We start from the raw sequence: 17,600 nt of genomic DNA on the forward strand, positions 1-17,600 counted from the left end.
ACACATGACTCCACACAGAAGACGCTCTAGCTGAGAATCAAACAGGACAACGTCTTACTGTGAGGAGACAATGCTACCGCAGCAGCACCACCGCAGTTTATATATATATATATATATACATACACACACACACACACACATATACACATGTGGGTGTAGACAGATAGATATGGAAACACCAAGTTTTGTCAAAACTATGCTTGCATGACTTCTTTTTATTCAACATAATTTGGTCAACTAAGCAGATGCTCAACAGATGTGTAAGACTGCACAATTCTTTAAGTTGGGAATATGCTTTTCCCCAGTATTGTACAATCTTGTAGTTAAGTACATAATATTAACAGGGAGTTGGGAGGGCTGCAGAAAAAAACAATGTTTCCATCTGCTTTTTTCACTTTTCCGTGTACTGAGTTTATTATTTGGTACATGCGTTGGAGTGTGTCAAAGTTTCTCTCTTTTGCCTAAATTCATACATACACACACACATACGTAAACAAATATATACATATGTATCTGGGCATGTTATAATAACAAAGATTGTTTCAGATTTCTCTTATTTTTATACACAAATTTAGGTCTACATCCAACAATGGCTGTAGTGTCAACATCTGTAAGTAAAACAGACCAATTTTTCTTGACAGTATGTTGAATCCTATTAATATCACTAGTATAAGACAAAATGATAGGAACATGGCTCAACATAGAAGACTTTATATTCGTGTTTCTAGGTCGATCACTATAATAAGGGAAAGCTCTACTTTGCCGCTCACTAGTCACTTCTCTACATGTTTTAGAGATTTCATCAGATTTATATCCTCTACCTTCAAATTATACTGCAAGTGGTCTCAAATTAGATGCAAAGTCATGTTCTTCACATGGCAAACGAGAAATCCTGAACGCTTGACCTTTCATCACATGATTGAAGGTATATTCTGGATGTATACTTTGTCGACGTAGGAAAGCTGGATAATAACATTCCTTCCTATGCAACTTCGTAGACAATGAATTACCTGTCTTGGTTACTGCAACATCTAAAAAATCAATAGAACTGGCAGAGTATTGAATAGTGAACAGCAAAAAAGTGCTAGTAGTGTTCAAATAGGCAGAGAATTCCAACAATTCCGGTTCACTGCCTTCCCAAATGAACGTTGATAAAAACCAATAAATGAATTGTGTAGGCCAAAAATAAAATGATGTCCCTATTTGGCCATAACCATGTTGGCATAAGAAGTGACACAGCTGGTGCCCATAGCTACACCAGCAACTTGCCAATAACATACAAACATGAAAATGTTATAGTCAAGAACCATTTCCAGCAACATACATAAGAAATCAACTTGTGAAAGGGAAATCTTCCTAGACCTGATTAAATATCTCCTCACCATGTTGACACCCTCACCATTGGGGATACATGTAAAAAGAGAAACACCATCTAATGTGGCCAACAAATTGGCCTTAGAATTATCATGACATTTGGTATATAGATCATGCAGAAATTGTTCAGCGTCTTTCAGTACGGCTGGACATTCATTAAGACTCTCCCTAAGTGCCCCATCCAAATATACTGAAATTGGCTCAGTAAGCCATCCAGCACCTGCGACCATCGCTCTAAGAGGTGGCTTGTAATGATTCTTATGGATTTTGGGCAGCTCTTTGTATCTACCATATCAAAGGCTCATGTACCATAAAAAATTCAAAGAGCTGTTTAGTAAGTAAACCCGTATGCAAACATTCATTTAGATCATTCACAATCCTATTTTTCATAGTCTCCACAATATTAACATCAACAATACAAAAAGTCAGTGTCAAACAGCATAGTTGTCATAGTCTCATAGTAATAATTTGAGTCAAAAATCACAATAGGTCCACCCTTGGCAGAAGGCCGTATCACAATATCTTGATTTTCACGGAGAGCAGTTAGAGCTCGACGTTTAGCCAAAGATAGATTCATTTTACCAACTACCTTATGTTGGTTTACCAATGCAACATACACATCATTCTCACAGGCTTTTAGAAAAATGTCCACGTTATGTGGTAATTGTGGTACAGACTTGTCTTTTTATACGGGCAAGAGACATTAGTGTTCTGAGTGGCAAACAATAATTTAAGAACTACGTTTCCAGTAAAACGACTTAGCTCAACTAGAAGTTCACTAATATCACCATGGCCATAGGAATAAATCCTAGGCCTCTATTCAATAATGAAGACTCGGCATCAGTTAGTACATACCTGGAAATATTCCAGATTAATTCATTAACATAAAAAGGGGTAAACTTGAGAATGCACTAGTAAAACATGTACTCGAATACCCTGAACATATTTTTAAATTTAGAGCTATAGATCAAATAATTACTGAAGAAAGAGGGGGACCAAATTCACTTATGTTGGAGAGACTCGAGTTATTATGGCAGTTGAGACTCAATGCTGGGCAACATCCAGGGCTCAATAAAATGAGTTCTATTTTATGCATTTTTAAGTTAAAAAGTTTATCCACAGAGAGTAGTGCACTTAGCAATTTAATAACTGTTGACATTTTGAAACTTTTGTATATTTAAATGTTGTTTTTGTACATCACATACTTAGCTGAGATGTTAAATTATATGTATATTTGTTTAATAATATGTAACGTTATTGATTTATTTCAGAGAAAGAAATCTTTACACTTTTATGGAGACTTTTAAATCTTTGACAGACATGGAAGAGTTAATTTTACAGGTTAGCAGAACAGTTTGTTATTGGTACAGCTTGAGCACATGACATTTGTCTTATGACTTTTAAACAGTTTGAATGTACTGAATATTTTATCTGAAGAAGGTCTACTATTAGAAGAACAAAAAACACTTAATAAACACGCTTGTTTCAATTGAACTTTCCTTTGGCTGCCCTTTGTTTTGGTTTGTCGAAAAGTTCGTTAAATTTTTAGTATCTGTTGTTTTTTTTTTAAGTTCAGACATTTAAGTACAACACATACCTACATCTGTATCCAAACTGCAGGTCACTGATTATTAAGTGTATATATGTATTTGGAAGTGTTCTCACGTGTGAAAAATGTATTCTTCATATCTACTTTAATCTACTTTAAAACTGAGCATTGGTGGGTGGTTCAGTGGTAGAATTCTTGTCTGCCACACGGGGAGTCCTGGGTTCGATTCCCAGCATGCAGCAAGGCAATTTTAAATCACAGGCCTAAAGCAGATGCTCTATGCTGACCGTCTAAAAAAAAAAACTCCACCTATACTCTATCGCATATCATCTACTCAGAGGCGAACTCTGCTTAACATACAAGGCCATGTCAAACCCAGAGCTGTTGGACATGCTACACTTAAAGAAATCCCAATCCCTCAGAGAGACACGCTCCAGGGATCTAAACCTTGTCATCACAATGAGCAAAACATGCTGGAAGGATAGGATCCTGACCCAGAGACTCCCCAGACTCTGGAACAGACTGCCCATACATGTCAAGCAGAGCTCCTCTTTGGCCCTCTTCAAAAGAAACCTTGATGATTGGATGGGAGATTTGAAATTCACCCTGGGGATCACTTCAGTCACCCTGCTAGACAGGGGTCCAGGGAAGTAAATACTGTGGGAAGAAATAGCCAGGGAATTGTTATGGCTAGGCTTGTATAGGCCCTAGGGCCGATAGCCTAGTACCAACCTATGAATCTGGAGCCTTTCGCCCCAAGCTTCATTTGTAAAGGAAATTCGCTTAGTAGGTTTAACCTGGTTAACCAAAGCATAAATTACAGTTGCACAATAAATACACGTGCAATACAGGACTTAGGAACATTGTAATACTCACTTTTTTCTAGACATTCACAAGCATATTTCTAGGTCTGCTGTATAAAGAATCAAATCACTTCTAATTAAGAAAAGAAAAACTAGTAGCTTAGCCGGTATTACATACACCATTGGCGATGAAAGACCGAGAATGTTGTGGGTTCTATTCACACAACAGGTAACTGGATTGCTGGCAAAAATATTTCAATTTTCATACAAATGCACACAAGATCAGTAAACCTACACTTTATATAAAGCCAACAACTAGAAAGAAAGTTTTCATCGACAGCCAGTCCTCTTATATGTCATATTAAAAGCAAAAAAGTAATCAACTATTAACAGATTTTTAAGGGTAAACATTTGAATTGGTGGAACCTGCTACAGCAAATCTCAAATATATGGAGATTGACTGGCCAAAAAAATGGACTTACACCAAGTCTGAAATAGCCATATCCCACAATATTCCCTTTTCCCTGATGTATAGCAATCTTGGAGCTGGTGTATATAAGTTTGGAGGTGTGGGGGCCTTGCTCCCCAGCAAAAACAAGTTTAAAGGAGATGGATGATGTTATTTGCTCTGCTCCAGGATTTTCAGTCTTTTTTTTCAGTACAGTCAGCCCTTGGCATGTTGAGTGCTGACATTACAATAGTGAGATGGTTTTAATTCTATTGTAGTTCAGCAATGCTACCAAACTTAGAAGGGAATTTTGGCTCTCTTACTCAACAATGTTTGAAAAATTCAAACTTATCTCTGTATTCATGATGATCTATGAGCTGATAACATAATGATTCAGGTACAATTTTCCAGAAAGGAAAGTGCACTTAAGTTACTGGCATACCCCTCTGACAGAATTTTATACAATGTCCAGATTTTTACCCCATATACAGTATATATATATATATATATATATATATATATATATATATATATATATATATATATATGCAATGTATACATATTTACTGTGATTACTGGGAATGTTAGGGCTTGGCACAGTGAGTCTATCAAGTATAAAACCTCAGTCTTGTTGTAAAACTATATGAATTCTCCTGCCCCAACAGACTTCTACATATCCCACTACTTTTCCATCAGGAACAATTTAAATTTTCCTGAAAAGCAAGTCAAATTAGTAGACTAAAAGTTTTCAGCTTCCATGCTGTTCCCTCATCAGTAAAGGTGAATCACATCTGCCTTCATTCCAGTCATCAAGAGCTCTACTGTTTATTTGTCGTTAATAAAAAGTCAGTCAATACTTTTCTAAATTCTTATCTCAGTGATCTGGAAACTTAAGGGTGAAGCTCTTTTGGACTCAGTGACTTGTGAACCTTTACTTTTTCCAAGTGCTTTTATGACCTTGTCTGCTGTGAAAAAAAATATGGGATCAAATCTCTTATCCTAGGCACTACTATTGGCTAGGTTTGGTTAAATATTTCTCCTCTTCCTTTTATGAACTTTTGGAGGTATCCAACAGAAATTTTATTTCTTTTTGCATTCTTTTTCAGAGCAATACTTCTTCCATTACAGCTACATTAACCCCACCCCTGCCCTCTGCTCTCATGTATCTATTGAAAAACCCTAACTTGCCTTTGTGATAGAAACACAGATATTCCTGTCCTTTGTTGACAATACTTTTCTACGGTGCTATCCATTCTTTTGCTGTATAATTGATATGGCTTACTTGTTCTACCTCACTTTTGGTTTCTTACAAAACCTAAATGCTAAGTTCTTTGTTATCTTCCAAGCCAGTTCAGCCAAGAACCTTAGTGGTTTCCTTCATTTAGAGTTGCTTATAATACACAGAATTTTGCCTCTACAATGATAGCCTTGGTGAAGTCCTGCAGTCTAACGTTGAGTGCATTAGTTACAACTTTCCCAATGCGCTACATAATTTTGCCTTAGGCTACCATAACTTTGTCAAACACTTTTCGATTTTGGTTGGCTATGAAAGTGGACTTACCCTGATGGTATACCACTCTGTTTCGTATCTTCTTCCTAACTACCCACCCACTGCCAGGTCTGAAATCATTCCTCCATCTGTGATTACCAGGTAAAAAACTGTTTATGAAGGATCTTCAATGCTAGGTGTCTAAGGATTGCTCCTTTCAAGATAGCAAATAATCCTGTTCCTCAGTGAAGTTGCAATATTGCTTTGCTGGTAGTCAGATATACACCACATACATTTATATTTATCTACAGCCATCTATCTAAACACACACACACACCTCGTTATTTTCCTCATTTCTATGCATACACCTCATCTTCCAGAATTTTAAAGAATGTCCACATTTTTGCCCCCATATTTGGTCTAACCTTTTTATGTTTATAAGAGCAATATTTAAAATATGTCCCTCCCTTATTTTGGAAAATTGTTCTGCCATTATTATTTTTGGCTTTGTCCAGAATTCTTGCTCCAAGAGGTTAACAGGTATACTTTGTCAGTTGGTTTGCAAAAGTTTAAAAAAAAAGTGCTAGCCACTCGCCACATTATAAACAGTGGCATTTATTTCATAATGCCTCATAAAAGTCCACAAAATAACGTCACACAGAGCTTTGAACCAGAACCACCACCATCTTCTTGAGAACAAGGCACTAATCAGAGGAATTCACAGCCTTACAATACTTGCAAACAGTCACACAAAACAATCCTCGCAGCACAAAGTCAAAAACATATCTTAACCAAAGAAACATTGTGAACACAAAATAACTTTTTTTTTTTTCTAAAGTACACTCTGGGTTCTCTGAGCTTCAACCTATAAGACTGAAACACATACCTACCTTTTTTATGTTTATCAAATGAAGAACCTTCATCGTGAACTTGGTTAAGAAATTAGAGCTACCCAACTGAGTGATATACAAGTGAAAATGAAATTTGCAATCAGAGTAGAATAATCCTTGATTTAGACGCCCCCCTTCACATGCTTGTCAGATTTCTGCACCCGGCAGCAGGTGACCAGGAAGGGAAACTTAACTCGTGCTGCAAACCTCAGCTTAACTGCCAAATTTAAACCTCAGCTTAACTGCCAAAAGAAAACTACTTTTGCCACCTGCAACATAAACACCAAAATAATCCCCAGAAGTTCTGGGCAGGTTTAAATAACCTTCTCCATTCTGGTAAATCTTCAACTCCTACCCCTGGGACACTTATTGGTAAAAACCCAGAAGAAATAGCAAATAATTTCAATTCTTTCTTCACTGAGACTATTCAGTCTTTAGCCAACCAACTACCTCCCTCCTCCTCTTCTCTTAAAAACACCGTAGTAAAATCACTTCCCTCTTTTACTTTTCAGCCCATCTCTACATCCTTTATCAGAGACTTACTGAAGAAACTAAAAGCAACTACCCTTTCTGCAGACCTACTTCCGGCTTAATACCTACAAATAGCTGCAAATGTGATAGCCTATCCTATATCAATTCTAATCAATAGAGTCATAACAGAGGCCACAATCCCCTCTATATGGAAAATATCATATGTCATCCCGCTCCATAAAGGCGGTGCCTCCACAGAATTATCAAACTACAGACCAATAGCCATACTGTCACCGCTGGCCAAAATTATGGAAAGATGTGTCCATAAACAACTTATTCACTATCTCACCCAGAACAATCTTATGACCAAATCCCAGCATGGTTTCAGACCTCACCATAGTACGACCACAGCTCTCCTCTCCTTTACTGATACAATTAACCAAAACCGGAATAATAAAAAAATATCCTCTGCCCTCTTTCTGGACTTGTCAAAGGCCTTTGACATGGTAAATCACCAGTTACTTCTCCATACATTGGAAGCCCTTTACCTAGATAGCTCAGCTCTCAATTGGCTCCATGCTTACCTCTCTGGTAGACAACAAGCAGTCCAGTGGCACAATAAGCTCTCACACCTGTTACCTAATACCATAGGCGTTCCCCAAGGCTCTATTCTAGGACCTCTTCTTTTTTCAGTCTTCATAAACGAACTACACTCAGTCATCCCCGAAGCCACCTGTATCCAATATGCAGACGACTCAACCCTAATATGTTCTGATGTCTCTCTATCCAGTTTACAAGTAGCCACCCAACTCTGCTTTACTACAGTCGAAAAATGGCTTGCAGAGCGTAAACTCATCCTAAACCCAAATAAAACCAAATTGCTTCTCTTTTTCCCCACTCCTGCCCCTCCTCCCACACATTTCACTATACAATCTAATAATGGAACCATCATCTCACCCGACTCCTATACAAAACTACTAGGAGTTTTCATTGACAACAAACTTAGATTTGATATGCATAGCAATCAAACCATCAAGACTGTAAATAAGAAACTTGGATCCTTATACAGAATAAAGAACTTTCTAACCCCTTTTGCCAAATTAGCCATTGCTCGTACTCACCTTCTTTCTACTCTCCTACATGCCTCTCCTGTTCTTTCTTACCTTAGCAAATGTGAATTGAACAAACTCTCTGCTTCTTATAATCACATAGCCAGATTTGTAACTGGATTGCCCTTTAGAACACATCACTGCCTTAATCTGAAAAAACTTGACTGGTTAGAACTACCCAATCTTCTCAAGTTGAACCAACTCACAGAAGCATTTAAAATCATTAAACAACCTGACAAAACCCCTGCACTGAGTAATATAATTATTCCTTACTCTAACCTAAGCTGCCTTCGCTCCTCCAACAGACACCTTGTCCACACCACCAAATCCAACAATATGGGTGGTGAAGCTCTCTTCGCTAACACCACTGGAAAGCTGTGGAATTCCCTCCCCAACAACCTTAGGCTAATTTCCTCCCTTGGTCAATTTAAAAAGACTCTAAAACAACATTTTAAGGCGAAATGGCTCTGCCCATGCGTATATCCAGATTAGATGCCCTTTGTTAAACATAGGCCTCACTTATTCCATAACTAATCCAAATCCAATAGGACAACCTAGAGAGGGGACCTTTAATCCGTCTGCCTACTAACTGCTCACCACCGTAACCATATATTATAACTGTCTCAATTTACCTATTGCACTACTTTAATAATTGTATTAAGAACTGTAGTTAAACTGTTAGGTTATAGTAACTAATTTTTATGTAATTTGTATTCTCCTGTTTTTCCTTTCTTTTATTTTATTTTTATTTCTATTTCACTGTATTGTAACTATATTGTCTTGTACCTATGTGGAGCTTTTCTCCCCGGGCCTCCGCTGAAAATGGACATGTATCCAGTCGGACTATCCCGGTCAACAAATGTAAAATAAAATAAATAAATAAAATTTATCCAGCAGCAGAAAAATGTTTTGTGCTTGGATTTCTGCAACACAGTGCCTTCCTCAACCCTGGAGAAATCAACATGGCAGGAAACTTCACTTCTGCTGCAAGGCTTGTCTTAACTACCACAGTTATTGGAAGGCAGGTGCACATTTAATGCCCAGATTTCTGCAAACAGCATCTTCCTGCATCCAGCAGCAACAGACACAGTGGGAAACTTCACTTATGTTGCCAAAGTTTTTCAAATGGTATATATGCACACTTATATATTTTTTTATTAAAACAAATTACATACATGTTCTTTCTATAGTTCAACACATAAGCCAACTAAAATGACTTAATGAGTGCTAAACACAAAACTAAAAAAAAATAAAGTTATTTTGTTGGCTGTTCATAGCTCCCCTGGTCAGCCACCCAAACTACCCCTACTATAATCCATCACTTCTCAAGTGCCCGAATGTTGTGACAGTTGATTAATTCTGTAACAATCTCCCACATCAAGATCCAATATACCAATCCCTTAATCTGCTTTCTGTATCATCGCCTACTGTTTTTAATGAAAAGCCTAAATATTTCTTCCCTACAAAAGTAAAACACTAATGAGTAATTAGACGCAGAGCATTTCTTTTAAATTCGAAATTCATTAAACCTTTCCTTAACTTGGGGACGACCTTCCAGTTCCTCAGCAGATTCCCATACACCAGAATTGCCTTTTGTAGGTTATTTTGATAATTTCATGTACAACTATTATCCAAAGCATGCCTCACATAGTTTAAGAAAATAATGTCTAAAGAAGCCCCTTTATGGTCTAGACTAGTACATGAAAGAATCATGAGAACAAGTGGATACATTTTTTTTATTTATTTATTTTTATGGGACTGTTTCCCTTACCATATGTCGGCAGTTTCTAACTACATATTACACATATTCCATATGATGTATATTCTGACCTGCTCTCCTTTTCCAGATTTCCAAGATTTTCTGACCTTTCCTTCCCCAGTGTGCAATTGTTTTTACAATAAAGTTTTATATATTTAAAAGTTTAAATAATGGTATAAGATGCAGGAGTAAAAGACGTTTCTTTATACTTTTCCGAAGTTGTAGCAGATGTTTTACCCTGGCATATAATCACATCATGTCCTGACCATGTTCAGCCCTTTAACCAAGCTCTAGTTTCACAGCTTTAGGAGAACTCAGGAGTTGTCAGAAGCTGACGTCTGCATCATAACTGGCTGATGTGTGTATCCACATCATGTGCTATGGTTCACGGTCACCTTTAGGATGATCTGCTCTCCATCCAGCATCTTTAAGCAATCCCAGAAGATGAAGCCTGTCCGGTAACCTGTCAGAGCATGTACAATCCAAAACAATTTGACATTGTTCATGTATTCCACGGCTCTTTATGCAAGTTGAAAACATAGCAATCCCTACTCTGTTTAAACTTTCTCCATCTGATTCTCACATGGGGTAATTGGCTAGGCTTGAAATGGCCCAGATGGGCAGTTAGCCTATTACTAACCTATGACCTATGATGCATTTCTTGTCTGTTCTTATTTCCTTACTGGGAAACATTCCCTAATTCTTCTGGCTAAACAGAGAACCAAATGCATCAAAACCAATCCCTGCCCATGGTTATCAAAAGAAACTAAACTAGTCATGCAACAAAGGGACAAAAAATGGAAACAATATCAAAAACATAAAAACCCCAACTCCCTCGAAGAATTTAAGCAACTTCAAAACTCCACAAAAAAGCTAATAAATCAAGACAGCAAAGCCCACTACTCCAAACTCCAGTCCTTGCACTCGACAAATCCCAAAAAATTCTGGGAATCCACCTCATCCATTCTGCACTCTGGTAATAAAGAAAACCCCTATCCTAATCCCACCCTCTCCGACCCTGACACAGCCACCCAGTTCTACTCATTCTTCATAGACTGCATAGCCAGACTATCCACCTCCTTACCAGCCCCCTCCCGCCACAACCTCCACCCCAATCACCTACCCCCTCCACACCTTTCTGCCTGACTCCCATTCCCACAAGCTCTACAAAAAGACTTTCAAACTCAAACCCTGTCACAATGCACCTGAAAATCTTCCACCTACGTTCCTCAAACAATCTGCAGACAGCATGGTCTATCCCATCTCTATTCTTTAATAAGAATAGATCCATACAAGAATCATATGTCCCTTCTATCTGGTGGCATCCTTACATCATTCCCCTCCACAAAGTTGGCAAAAATACTGACACCACCAACTTCAGGCCTATAGCCATCCTTTCCCCTCTTTCTAAAATTCTAGAGAAAACCATACAAGCACAACTCATGACACACCTAACCAAAAACAATCTCCTCTCCCCCACCCAACATGGCTTCCGCCCTGGCCACTCCACCATGACTGCCCTTCTTTCCTTTCTGGAAACCATGAACCTTGAACGTGACTCAGGCAAATATGTATCTACGCTATTCCTAGATCTTTCAAAGGCCTTTGATGCCATCTGCCACACCCTACTCATATTCCAACTCTTTGCCCTACATCTCTTCTCCCACCACCATAGCCTGGTTTTCCAGCTACCTGTCCAACCACCACCAAGCTGTCCAGTGGAAAACTTCAACTTACCCCTTCCTACCTACACCCACAGGCATCCACTCAATCTTCTGTTCTTGGCCCTCTACTCTTTAATCTATTTAATAACAATTTTCACCTCTCCATCCCAGAATTGTCTGTCATCCAATATGCAGACAACTTGACAATCATCTGCTCAGCCTTCTCACCCTCCGAGCTCCTAGCTAAAACCCACGTAGCCTTCTCTACAACAGAAACCTGGATGCAGTCCAACCACTTGGCTCTAAATGCAAATAAAACCAAACTAATTATTTTTTCTCCCACCAAAAACTCAATTATTGACAAAACCTCATTCACCATACAGAGCCAGAACAACACCCCCCTTGAAACTGTTCCCACCACCAAGCTTCTCAGCATCATCATTGATGAAGAACTAAAATATGATACCCACATCCACTCCACAATCAAAAGCACACAGCAAAAGATAGGTCTCCTCTACAGACACAACCACTTCCTCAGCCCCTCTACCTGTCAAACCCTGGCATCCACCTTCCTGCTCCCCTCCCTTATGTATGGTGCCCCTCTGTTGACAAATTTCCACCTCGGCTTACAATCCAAACTTGAATCCTGCTACCACAAAATCTGCCAATTTGCAACCAATTCAAAAAACTCATTCCACCACTGCCACTCCCTCCTCACCCTCAGTTGGCTTTAACTACCCAACTACCTCAGTTACCTACAAACTCACCATTGCCCACAAGCTCATCTTTAAACCTGCAAACTGCCCATCTCTTGCTACATCCTTAAAACCCTACATACCTAACCACCTACTTAGATCCACTAACCAAAATCTCCTTCAGGTCCACAAACCAGCACGACCTCCTGGCCTTCTCCTTAGCAAAACAGTGAAACTCACTCCTCCCTCACCTACACAACCTACCAAACCTTACGAACTTCAAATGTCAGCAATTTTCTCATCTATCAGCCAAATGGGAATGCCCATGTCACGCTCCAACATAAACCCCTCTCAACTCCCTCTCTTTCTCCCCTGCACTGAAATCATCACCAATTATCACTACTATTGCTTCATCTTAACCTAAAACAATCTCTCCCCTACCTGGGACTGATTTTCTCTCTGCTATCTAATGTACTTTACTTTCCATTAACAAATATTCTGGTACTTTTTCCATGCAAAATAGTTCACCTAACCTGCAAAGGGCTACTAGCAATTTGTTTAAATGTTAACTTACTAAGAGCTTATTGACAAAAATGTATTTTCTGTAAATAAAAAGGCTTAACCATATGTTTTAAATGTTAACTCACCAAGTGCCTATTACATAATGCATTATTCTTCTGCAAATGTTTAACTGTTCTGTACAAATCTTTGTTACTCTTTTGTAACATGTAACTTGCAATAATTTGGAGCTTTTCGCCCTGCGCCTCCACTGAAAATGGGATCTTTATGGCCCAGTGAACTTCCCCGGTCATCAAACTTAAACTAAAATAAATAAATAAAATACATTTGCTGTCCAGCAGTGATACCCAGTGTTAACCAACTGTAGAACCTCTTTCTTCCAGTGGGTCTGCATTTTATAGTGCTCATCTTTAATGGCTGGGAAGTACAGGGAGTGAGTCAGGTGTTAGCAGGTCTTTATTTTGTTGTGGCTTAGATTTTTGTGTGTCCTACTTTGTACTCTCCCCTTCTACAGGCTTCCAGGTATAGTGCATTGCCTCCTAAGATACAGCCATGCGGATCTGTGCTTCCACCACTCCCGTCTACCTCTTGCTTCAAACTAATAACATGAGGCATGCTGCCAGGTGCTGCTAAGGCACAATTCTAATGCCCCCCCTCCCAAAATAAAGATGGGTGAGCCAAGCATAGTTGAGCTGTCCCAGCTAGCTTCACCTGCTAGCAGAACCCAGAACCACAGCACCTACAATCCAAAGCAAGTCCCTTGTATAACAACGAACAGGAAGTAACAAAAAGTACAGTTGTATACACTTACCATAAATGTAGATGGTCAAGTGTATTCACTGTTGCAGTCATCACATTTGGGTTATCTGCCTGCAGGTAGCCCTCAGCTGGCCTGAATACCAGAGTCTTGGGATTTCTGTCAGATGCTGTCGCTTCTTCCATGACGTCAGGTCGTCAGGGGTATAAAACATGCGGCCAATGCCATTGCATCAATTTTTCTTGCCCCAGATGTCAGGTGCCCCCAAAATAGGAAGCAATTACATGGTATGTGATACCCCCAGCAAAAAAAACAAATACCAATGATGTAAGATATGCCAGACAAAAAGGATAGGAAAGAAATCAGGAAAAGTCAGGGGGCTGGAGGGAGGATAACCAGGACTGTAACACTGAATACACTCGAACATCTACATTTATGGTAAGTGTACACAACTGTACTATGTTCTTCGTGTTTCACTGTTGCAGTCATCATGTTTGGGTCGATTCCCAAAGCTAAGGAAGGGTGGAGGTAGTTATGAAGCATTAGGGCTGGCAATCAGGCCCTGTAAGACTGCTGTGGCGAATCCAGCTATGAATTTAGAAAATATAGGCAAGTGGTAGTGCTTGGTGAAAGTGTGTACAGAGCTCCAGCTTGCAGGTTCCAGGTTGTCCCTGGTAGGGACTCCCCTACGAAATGCTGTAGAGGTAGAAGTAGCCCTAGTGGAATGAGTTCTGATTCCCTGTGGAGTGGGTTTCCCATGGTGCTTGTAGCAGAAATGGATGCAGTGTGCTATCCATTTAGAAATGGTTTGCTTTGAAATGGCCTTGCCCTCTGCCCCTGCAGCAAAGATAACTAGCAGCTGGTCAGATTTTCTGAGAGGTTTAGTCCTGTCCAGATAGAACCTAAGCTGCCTGTGCACATCCAGGGAATGCAGGATCCTTTCCCCTTTATTCTGAGAATTAGGAAAAAATGTTGGCAAATGAATGGACTGGTTTAAAGCCACACTAGACATCAACTTGGGCATAAAGGATGGGTTAGTCCTGAGGGAAACCCTGCCTGCATGGAAGATAATGAAGGGTTCCACTGCCATAAGGGCCTGCAATTCAGACACTCTTTTTGATGAAGTGATGGCTAGAAGTAAAGCTGTTTTCCATGAGAGGAATTTTAACTCTGCTGTGGCCACAGGTTCAAAGGATGGAAGTGTGAGCTTTTCTAATACAAAGTTAAGGTCCCAGTCTAGAGTGGGAGCTCTCCTGGGGGGTCCTAAATTTTTGGCTCCTCTCAGGAACTGTTTTACCAGAGGATGAGAGAAGAGGGGTGACTCAGTATTATAATGAGCTGAGATGGTAGAGGCACGGATCTTAATTAAAGAGAAGGATAGGCCTTTGTGGAGCATTTCTGTTAAGTAATCTAGTATATGAGGTAAGATGGGCACAGCTGTGCCCATTGCCTGAGACTGGCTCCAGGAACAGTATCTTTTCCATTTTCGAATAGGATTTTCTAGTACTAGGCCTCCTTGCCTCAAGAATGACATCCAGCACCTGCTTACTGAGGTTTGCTGATGTTGAATTCAGGGGATTGTCCAGGCTGCAAGGTTCAGGGTCTGTAGCGGGGGTGCAGAATCTGGCCTGCCTGCTGGGACAGCAGGGAAGGAGTCTGAGGCAGGTGCCATGGTTGTAGCACTGTCATACTGTGCAAAAGAGGGTACCAGTATTGGCGCTGCCAGTCTGGCGCAATCACGATTGTCCTTGGCTTGTCCTGTTTGATTTTTAGTAGAACCTTCGAGAGGAGTGGCAGAGGGTGAAAGGCATAGACTGAGGGGCTTTCCCAGGTGAAGGACAGGGTATCCACTTTCCAAGCTTGGCTGTGGGGAGTTTTGGTGCAATATTTGCTCAACTGATAGTTCTGAGGGGAAGCAAAAAAGTCCACCTTTGGTGCCCCCAACCTGTTCCTCAAAAGCTTGAATATTTTGAGTTCCAGTTTCCACCTGTGTGGATCCTTGAGATTTCTGCTTAAGTCGTCTGCCAGTGAATTTAGTTTGCCTGGAAGGAATTGAGCTTGTAAGTGCACTTGGTTGCTCAAGGCTGTGTTCCACAGAGCCATGGCTAGTTTGCAGAGTGGGTAGGAATGGGTTCCCCCCTGCTTGTTTATGTACCACATAACTGTGGTGTTGTCTGTCTTTACCAATAGTTGTCCTGGAAGAATAAGGCCCTTGAAGGCTGTCAGAGCATTCTGCACAGATAGCATTTCTTTTTGATTGAAATACAGGTGCGTTTGCTTTGGGCTCCATTTGCCCTGAATGCACTGCCCTGCCATGTGAGCCCCCCCATGCCTAGTCTGATGCGTCTGTTGTTAGGGTTTGGGCGGCAGGGGGTAGAATGAAAGGGAGTCCCTTGCTGTGGTTGCAGGCCTCTGCCCAAAGGAACTCTGTCCTTAGGCAAGGAATGATAGGAATCATTGTTTCTAGGTCCTAAGAATGTTGACACCAGAGACTTTTTAGGTACCATTGAAGTTTCCTCATATGCAGTCTTGCATATGGAATTAGTAGAATCCAAGAGGCCATGAATCCTAGGGCTTGCAGTATTTTTCTTGCAGATAGCCGGGTTTGGTGGCCAGTAGATTGAAATAGTTTGTCAAATAAATTTGTTTCTCTGAAGTGAGGAATGCCATCTGGGAAGTTGTGTTCAAGTGCTCCCAGGAATACAATCTGTTGGCTTGGTACCAGTTGTGATTTCATTTTGTTGATGGTGTACCCCAGTGAAGTGAGAAGTCTTTTTACATATGCCAGGTGTTGAGTACCAATTTCTGACTGTCTGGCTGAATCAGGAAATCATCCAAGTATGGGTACATTTGAATTCCTCTCTGCCTGCAATATGCAATGGCTGGAACTAGGTACTTTCTGAATACCCTGGGTGCAGTAGATAAGCCAAAGGGAAGTCCAGAGAACTAACAGTGCATAGAGCCTGCTCTGAAGCGTAGGTATTTTCTGCAAGATTCCCTTATGGGAATGTGCAGATAAGCTTCTTTTACATCTAGGGTTGCTAACTAGAAGTCCTTGGCTAGCACAGGAAGCAGCTGTTGGAGAGTTAACATTTTGAATTTTGGAACCACCAAAAAGGTGTTGAGAATAGACAGATTCAGGATAGGACACCAAGACTTTTCTTTTCTGGGGACCAGAAACAGTCTGGAGTAAAAACCTTGTCACCTTTGTTCTGCTGGGACAGGCTGAATAGCCTTGATACTGAGAAGAGAAAGTACTTGCTTTTGGGCCTCTGCCCACTGGTTTGGTGGTAGGTCTGGCCATCCACTTATGGATGGGAGTGAGTGGAATTGGAATCTGTATCCCTGGGAAACAATGTTTAAGACCCATTTGTCTTGGGTAATGTATTGCCAATTTTTCGCATGCAGTCTAAGTACTTGAGCAAGGCTTGGAAAAGTTAAGGAAAAGTCATTGTGCAATTTTACCAACTGATGGAGGCTTACTACTCCCTGTTTTGGACATGGGAGCACTCCATTGCTTAGATCTGTGCATAGCCTGAGACTGAAGTCTTGGTGGTCTGCTGCCCCTGGGTTTGGACTGAGAGGGACTGGAAAAGACCAGTTTTTTGAAGGCCAATGCCTACTGAATCTAGGTGGCTGTACTTGTAAGAAATCCTTAACAGTTTGCATAGATTTAGCTTTCTCCTTCATTCTTTTGAGGACTACTTCTGCTTTATTACCAAATAGATGCTCCTGATTTAATGGTGTATCCAGTAATTTTGCTTTGACATGATCTGGCAAGTTTTGTTCCTTAAGCCAAGCATGTCTTCTAAGAACAGACCCAGTGACAGCAGCCCTGCTAGATGCTCTTAAAGCATCAAACCCACATTGCAAAGTATGTTTACCAACTCAGTTAGCAGAATGTATTAACTCTTGTAAATCTTTGTGTTCTGCACAATCAGGAATCAACAACATTTTTTGTTTAATTAGCTCCATAATATGCTGCTGATACTTTAACAAATGAAAATGGCAATTTAAAGCCCTAATGGCAAGCGTGGCAGAGGTGTATACCTTTTTTCCCCATTTATCTAATG

The sequence above is a fragment of the Protopterus annectens genome, chromosome 2.part2 (genome assembly GCF_019279795.1).
Source record: "Protopterus annectens isolate FY-2018-M chromosome 2.part2, PAN1.0, whole genome shotgun sequence".
Taxonomy (NCBI): domain Eukaryota; kingdom Metazoa; phylum Chordata; order Ceratodontiformes; family Protopteridae; genus Protopterus; species Protopterus annectens.